The sequence below is a fragment of the Pungitius pungitius genome, chromosome 20, assembly GCF_949316345.1.
Source record: "Pungitius pungitius chromosome 20, fPunPun2.1, whole genome shotgun sequence".
Classification (NCBI taxonomy): Eukaryota; Metazoa; Chordata; class Actinopteri; order Perciformes; family Gasterosteidae; genus Pungitius; species Pungitius pungitius.
In genome coordinates this window covers 8,013,022-8,022,019 of record NC_084919.1, presented here as the reverse complement: position 1 = coordinate 8,022,019, position 8,998 = coordinate 8,013,022, and positions in this window count along the sequence as shown.

Genomic DNA, 8,998 nt, shown 5'->3' with positions numbered 1-8,998 from the left:
CAGGGCCCAACAAGAGTTTCTTTTACACATGCCCTGGCGATATGTTGTATTTTACATACGAGGTCGGATAAGAGATGGGAATAACGTGAGCCTGTGTGTGAGTGTCTGTCTTCATTGGGTCGTCCGCGTTGCATCACAAAGCGATGACTGACACACGCACCTTCCTCTTTCTAGTTGCAAAACAACTCTCTTCTCGTTCTCTCTCCTTTCCTGCATCTGTGGTTGTGTTGTGTGTGTGTGTGTGTGTGTGTGTGTGTGTGTGTGTGTGTGCGTGCGCGTGCATCTTTCTTCATTCATATGCAGCCTCTGGTAGTATCTGGCCCTGGTAGTGAAAACTGTGAGGAAGTTCTCACAAAGAGGGGAAGTGTGTAGTAAAAAATATGTCAGGATATGTCAAGTATTGTTCACCTCATTCAAACTTAATTTCCCCTTTTCTCTTCTATGCATGTGTGTGTGTGTGTGTGTGTGTGTGTGTGTGTGTGCGTGTGTGCTTTGTGCAGACCCAAGGTTACACCCAATGCTCCACCACTGAAGTTATGTAAATATGAAATCATTTAGAATCCTATTTTTGTTCCTCCGGCATCCAACTTCCTCCAATTAAGTTGTTGATTACTCAATGGGAGAAACATGGTTTCCCCATTTTTTTTAACCAAACTGCTTCCCCCTAAAACTTATATAGTTACACCTCCTACTTCCCAAACTCTTAATTTTGACCTTTGCTGACCTTCTTCATGAAAACAAAAGTAGCTGTAGTTTGAAAGAAAGCAGGAAGAGTTGGATACAGAAAGGCCTCTGGCAGGAGTCATGGCTGATGCACTTTGTCCATAACCCAAAAACTAATAGCATCACTGTTTCTTTTCTTTGTTTGAGTGACATTATTATTGAAAATAAATCAAAAATGTTTTTTCTTAGGTGTACTTTACATTGAAAAATGCATTTAAAATAATAATCGGTCCACGGCAAAATTCTGTGGTTTGGATTTGAATTGCTTAAATAGGTTTGATGTTTTGCTCAAACTTCAAAAATAATTCCACACTAAAGTTCTTCCTGGTTTTCAAGCAAATCCTGTTTCTCCTTCTCTTTCTGGGAAACGGGGAGCGGAGAAGAGGAACGAGGAAGTTAACAGGAGAGACTGGATCGTTTTTGGGAAAGTCATGCATCCGGCATTTAATCTATCAGGTTTTTAGATTCTTTCAGATCTTACTAATAAGAGTTAGCCCTACAGTTGCTCCAAAAGTCACAAGTTTTTGCTTTGATTCCCACTAAGCGTGTTTATGGATACGCAAGACGGGTCGGGTCAGGTTATCATCAGAATCAAGACATACGGGTCTGAGTAGGGGCTATTTGGAAATGTGCTCTGGGTCTGGTGGTAGTAATAAAAATGACCTTGACGTTTTTTTAATTTGAACTCCTTCATTTTTAAACATATTTATGAAATCTATTGGATATACTGAATTAAAAAACATTGTAGCGTAGATACCTCCAATCTTCTCAGCACAGTAAATCATTTGCTTCAAACTGTCATTTTCCCTCCTTGTAAAACATTTTGTTTACTGAAAATCATGTGACCAAAGGAGCAGAACTTGACTGGGGACTTAACACCTTAACCGGGTTTGACAATAGATGTCTGTAGACCTTTCTGTTATTGTTCATGCTGCTTGAATTATAATGAAGAGAAAAGTAAGGCGGCTCCGTTTTCATATAACAGGCTGCTTCAGTGAATACGCTGCACACTCAGGTGGTATTAGGCGGTACTTCATCGAAGGACAACTGGTTATTCAAATTGAAACATCTTGCTTTCTCGGAAACTGCACAAAAACGATTGATGAATAATAACAGAATAATATTAGAAAGATGATAAGAAACACAGGGATGCAATGAAAAGGACAGAAACGAAAGCTTGAATTAGTGCACAGGTGCCGTGTGGCAACCAAAACCCCATAATCCGGCTGAGCGAGAACAGGCCGGGTTTCCTAACACCTGTGCGAGTCCCGACACGATGCCTGGTCGTGACACGGAACCTGGGATGGGATCGCGGAACAGGGAGTGAGACTAGACCCAGAAAAACGGGATTCCGCTCTCACTCCCTGCTCACGGGGCCAAATACTTTCCCACGAGAAAAACCTCCGGCTCTTTTCTGGGTCCAGGTAGGAGCAGGAGAAACCAGACAGGAGATACCGGGAGATGGATATATAGATACTAAACCTGGGAGGACTAGGGGCATGTTTCCATGTGTCACGGAGGTGGGGAGTTGGGGGCGGGGGGGAGTTCTTCTGATAGTACACAGACACTCGGAGGGATTAAGGGTGAGCTTCATGAGAAAATACTCTAGATAGGCATCAGCAGGCCATCTCTGGTCCACAACCTTTCCATGAGTGTGTGCTAAGTATACGATACATATACAATATGCACGTGGTTTTATCAAGGTGTCAGGGTGAGAATCCACTGAGTCAACCCGGAGTGGTAGAATACACCCCTGTAGCTGTCTGCCATGTGCACTTTGCAACAATGTGCCCGGGTGTGGTTCCTTCAGCTCGACATTGGCAACGCATGTGACCCATCAAAGGACCCGGACAGCCGGTGATGTGACTTTTATGTCTGCCGGCTTCTTCCCTTCGTCCTCCCGACGCCTCCAACCATCCTTTGCGCTCTTTGTCGGAAGGATGAAGTCATAGCGGCTGAACCTGTTCTTTGTCTTCCTTTCAGCAGCTGGATGCGGAGAGAACGCCACCTCGTCTTGCTCTTTTTTAGGAATACCAAAGGAAATTGTCATCAGGGAGAACTCACAACCAAAGTCCCATTCACTGCGCATGTCATTTTTGTTATTAGTGTTAAGGGGGAGTTCCAGCTGTTGTGGAAGCTCCTCTTCAGGCAATATGCCCTCAAACCAGGTGACCAACTGGGCCCGACCCTAACCTTTGACCTGCTTGTGAGGAGAGCAGCTGAGACAACAACAATTCAAATGAGACCGAAAGACGCTTTACTATAATTCACTTTTTTTCTTCATGTGCTATAATTTGCAATTTTATATCAATAAACGTAATTAACAAAATAATATTAAAGGTAACATTGAAGAACAAAGTATTCAGATCCCCTTAGTTATCAAATTAAAGTAAAATGACACAAGTGCATGAACATGAGTGCATGAGCATGAGCAAACTGTAATTAAAGAAGTTAAGTGATGGCAAGATTATAGATATGTTCAATGAAAGTACTAATAATACAAAATAGAAGATATGCATATGTATAACAAGCAAAGGCCTCGCAATCAAGGTTTTTAAAGTGAAAGTATTAGAGTGAACGGTTTATGGCAAGTGTAAGTCAAAGTACACTTCTCAATGCAGTACTTAAGTACCGCAGGTTCACAGTTTTTAACAACTTAATTTACTTTTGAGTACTTAGTAAAGCGGTCAAATAAGTGCAGTTATAGAAATGTAATGTCTCTCTGAGCCAACCAGGAGTTTTCCATCGTGCCGCTGACTCAATCTTTGCATGTGATTTGCATAGTTTTGCATTCTACTATGTTCTTTGCCAGGAGATTTCTTCAGCGTTTTTGTGAAATATTTTGCTTATTCTGCGTCAGTGTCAAAAGACCTACATTGTGACATGAAGTAAATCTCACACTGAGATTTTCATGTCGTAGTACGCTCTCCTTCCCCGGACTGACAGGTGGTGGCAAAAAAAAAAGAAAATGTTCTCTCTTTTTTGCCGCTTCATCTCTTGTGCAAACACAAGCATGAGAGGCTTTGAGGCGTTTGCACAGCTACATCCTGTTCCAGAGAATCACCCCCTCCCACACACACCCCACACACACATCCACCCTCACCACAGCATGTACAGTAAACCCCTGGTATAATGGTGAGGACACAACCAAAAAACTTGTTATTTGGAATTGTGCTGTGGTGTTAAAATAAACGAATGATTGACTTCCATGAATTCTGTTTGGGTTTGCAGCAGCATGTGCTCGGTGTGACTGTAGGAGGAACAGAAAATATCACAAGGACTCCATTGGTCAATGTCAGTTTTTGCAATATGTCCTCAATGTTTTCCTGATCTACTGACTCCCTCGTGAGCAGCAAATAAACACGACGCGCCGTCAGAGGCCTTCCGTCTCATTCCACAGTTACAACTCTTCTCATCAAGCTCTGCTTGCTCTGCAACTGTATGGAACTGTGACCCTTATTTTCATATGGAGTGAAAAAAACAGCAGGAATGTCTTGCAACTGGGACAACTAATGAGAATACTGTGAGTCGTGACTGTGATTTGTGTTCACGATGATCAATTAGTGCTTTGTTTTTTTAATTGCTGAAATGCTGGAAAATAAATCTAGAAAGCCGACTCAGCAAATGAATGCTGAGACATAAAGCATGTGACTTAAAACAAACAAACAGGCAAACAACGATGGCCTATTCCCATAAATTATATTGTTTTATAAAAAAACAAAAAGCAAGCTTTCCCACATTGTTTTTATTTGTTTTGAGGAACTGACTATTTTACTAAAGCTCTTCTTCTTCGTTGGTTTAATGGCGATTGACTGGAGAATTTGCGCCACCAGCTGCTTATATCAGTAAGACAAACCTGTGATATCTCATAACAGCAGATAAAGAAACACGCATTGTAGTACATTGATGGAAACCTGGACTAAATCTGGACAGAAAGTAGAAACAGGACAAAAACACTTGTTTGATACCATCACACAGCATTGTTGTCCAGCTGTGACACAATTCCCTCTTATGTACCAGGTGTCAAATTAAAAATGTTGTGGCTACGATGACGGCGTCGGGTCAGAATAATCTGTGACCATCGGACACTGCAAATGCCTCAACAGATCAACACAAAAGATCAACAGGATTCTAATTGCATAGAAAAGTTTCAGGGGGTTTAATGCAGTTACACGACAATGAATGTACAGGGTATTTTAAAGAAAGAATCCTAACAAGGAAATAGATGGTGTGATAGCCGCATGACAACGCCATTCGAGGAGCAACGATCTTTTGTCACAACAATATTTGCAACCATAGCTCCCCTCGGACACGACGTCTCTCTACGAGAGACCCCCCCCCCGGAAAATACAACCCGGGTGTTCAATGTGTTTGTGTGTGTGACACAGAAACAGATTCACAGAGAGGTGACAAAGGCACTAGTTCATGTTCAGCGCTTTCCTTTCATACCATCCATGATGTGTTGCCTTTTTGATTCTTTCTTCTTCTCTTCACTCCACCCGGGCCTTCCATCTTTGGTACCTGTTAGTCCTGCAGAACGACTGATGGCTCACCAGTTAACAGTCCCGTCAATCACACCTTGTGACTATTTTAGCACATACCGTGAGCCGTGCACTCTTCAACTTCACAACTTTCACACACATACACACACACACACACACACATCCTGTACTTGCTGAGGTGTGTAGAGAAGAGCATCAGAAGGGGCCCTTCTGCTGTGAAACATGCACACGCTCTTTTTTTTTTTACCCTAACCCATTTCCAAATGCCCCGGGCAACATGTCTGCGCACTTTGTGTATGTGCAAGTGGCCGATGCGTGTGCAAGCGTGAGTTATCGAAGCCCTGTGTTTCCTGTTTTGCAATCCTCACATGCCCTCCCATAGCAAACGCCTGAGTGGCGGATTCAGGAACAGCCGGGTTCCTTGGGCCCCTCTCAGAGACGGCATTGGAACAAAGGTTCAGCTCTGAGACAAGTTTGGCATCGATACATCCAATGTCTCCAGCTGACCCGGTGGAATGATTGATTGTTGGCTTCATGTTAAAATACTACATGTTTTAGGTCAAATGTTTCCATTTGGATGAACAAAACAGCATTACAGTACAGCACAATGAAGAATAACAACATACAATTTTTTTTCATTTTGTGGTTTTTTTTCTTTGCATTTTTTTAAGGTTCACGTACAAGAGAGTTTAATATGATGAGGACTAATATGTGTGGCAAACGTATCACTATCTTGATTAAAGTAAGATCAAGACAGAGCTTCTGATTCTTCCGACAACCCATCATCACAAAACCCTAACCAGCCAAAAATGTCGCAACAATCTAAAAATGTCCCATCGGATCGATAGTCCATTTGTCTCACAACCCGTCACCCCGAAATGAAACACCCAGTGTTCGAAATGCTCATTATTAGTAAAATATAACAATATAACTGTTGGGCCTACTCGTTAGAAAAAGACCACTATGGAAGGTCTTGTTGCCTTAATATTTAGTCACTTGCTTTTGCAACTTCATCCTGGGCGATTCAATTGCATACCAGGTTATCTACCTGGATTCACTGTGAATATGTGTGTGTGTGTGTGTGTGTCTAAGCTCCTCCTCACCAGGCAACTGTCCGTCCAGCCGGCTCTGCACCTGCGCTTTACGACTCACCCCACGAAGCACCGTGCAAACAATAACTCTTAGGGCGCCTGAGCCAAATTCCTCTGCATGCTGCCAAAGTTAGCTATTTGTCACTAGCATTTAGTGTATTATATTATTTATTTATCTAAGGCCCTGCCCATTGGGGTGGTTCTCCCTGAGACAGGTGTTTGCATGTTTGCATATGTGTGTGAATGAGACTCTGCTGACGGGATTTCCCCGAAAGGTGTGTAATTTACGCCTTTCGGGAATCGCACATCGATGGATGGCTGCATGACCATGTCAGACCCCCCTTTCCCCATGCAGCCAAACTGTATACTGGATCGTCAGTATAACAACAAGCATGTTGTCAGGCAGCAAAGCCGAGGCCCGAGTGCCTGAATCATTCTGGATTCTCTCTTCTGGTTGCAAAAAGAAGTCCGATTTCATAGAAAGTCTTTGAGATCACCTTCCCTCTGATCCATGAGCCGAGCAGACGGTTTAATCACAGGTGTATGGCCTCAGTCGCTAGTCTTCTTCATTGTAGTTCGATGTTAATTTGTTCAATAACATGTACATATTTAGTTGACGGTGAAGCAGGCTTGGCAATCGGGGCGTGGCCACGCCGCCATTGAGAGGTTGGAGTCAGAGCTTTTCGGCTCATTCGGTGTTGGGTTGGACCGAGCTCCACCCTCTCCTGCCACAACAGAGAAAACAAGTTGGCGGGAGTCAAAAAGCCAAACTCTAGGCCTCAAAACCAGAAACCACAATGCAGCGGTGACTACGGGGTCTATTTTAGCATTACTTGATAGCAGGATCCAAGATGGCCTCTAGTGGATGGCCATTGGTGCTCGGGAGATGATTGGAGCCTATCGAGAGCTACCTACTGTTGTCAGAGACTGCATGTGTGTGTAGGTGTATTTTGTGTGTGCGGGGGGGGGGGGGGGGGGGATTAAGGTGTTTTGTGTCATTGAAGCTGACAAGAAATAAAAAAAGAAACGACAAACACAAATGTCGTACAATACAATGTTTCAGCAGCTAAGCCTCTGTCAATAGAGAGCAAGCACACCCTTCACTCATTTGATACAAACTCTCTTTAAACATACATACATACATACACACTCTAAAAGGTTGACAGAAGGTATTCCCTGCACAACTGTTAAACACATAAGCGATTCTGATTGATGTTAAGTAACATAGAGAAGGGTTACGTTTAGCTATAAATAAATCCTAGGCCAATGCACGATGGCCCTCATAGGCTTCGATTCAATTTGAAAAGACTTTAAAAAAGTATGAGATATTTTTTGACTCCTGCTCGTGTGTTGCTTAGCAGAGAATACGTGCAGCCAGTTCCCATTTGGAAAACCCATGAACACTCTGAGTAGCTGTGCAAAAGATGCAACCGTTGTGGCGAGCTGCACCTTCCCGCTGCCTGGTGGCTGAATGCTTTTTCAGCCGACGTCCTGTAAGCAGTGGGTTGGCCGACCACAGTGGAAGAAAGAACCGTGGAGCTGGCTGGAGGGTGCACCGATACAGGAAATATGTACTTCAAGTAGCAGAGTAGAATATTCACCCTTAGCGCTGATCCACTTTTTTTTTCTTAAAAAAAACCCAATGATCTCTCTCTGGCTCCGCCCTTCCAGAAACAGCAATGTTCAATGCAAGGGTCATTTGTGTCTGGACGGCTAATTTATAAGGTGAAAAGGTCATCTTGGCGGGTACCAGCGCATTACAACAAAGGAGGACTTTGTCCTGTCCACTTTCACGTGTGTGCGTTAGTTGGTCTTTATCTGTGTCCAGCCGTCCTCGTGGTTGTTGTTGCGTCACGCCGGTGATCCCTCATGTCTCTCTCAGTGAGCAGCTGTCAGTGCCTGCACCTCTGCTGTTGTTGTTGTTGTCTTGATGAGGTACTTTCCCTCCTTCACACTTCCTCCCACAGGACCCTGTGTTTATGACAGGGTGTGTGTGTGTGTGTGTGTGTGTGTGTGTGTGTGTGTGTTTCTAATGCACGTGGCATGCGCGTGCGATGTGTTCCCGCGGATTCTCAGAACATGGTTTAAACCGAATGTACTTTCACCGCTGATGATGTGGGTTCCCTCACAAACACATACACACACACACGCACACTCACAAACAGACACACACTGCTCACACATTCACAGTTTTTTATTCATCTCCCACAAACACGCACTTGTGGAAACCTTCATACTCAAGCTATTCATCGGCTAGCGTTGTTTCGAATGCGTTTTACTCATCCAGCGTAGTGACGTCCCGACTGTGTGACGATGTCGTGTCGCGTGATTGTTTTTGCATAAACTCCTGCTTCTCTTTTCCTCACACGCTGACTCCTCTGCCTCGGCTCCCACTGCCATCGGTGTCCACTGTGCAAGCGCGTGGGGTTCCGTCGGTGGTCATATTAAGCTTTTTTTTTAGAAGCACAGGAAAATGACAGGTACTGTCTGTGTGTGTGTGTGTGCGTGCACGTGTGTGTGTGTGTGAGCAACTGTGGGAGCATGAAGAGAGAGTGGACAACACAGCGATTATTTGCTTACCTCGGCTGAGTCGTGCCTGCGCGTGGTGAGAATATGTGAACGCTTGCTCGGAAAGAACGTGTGTGAAAGCACTTTTCTTTGTTGTCTTCTTTTATTTTGCTG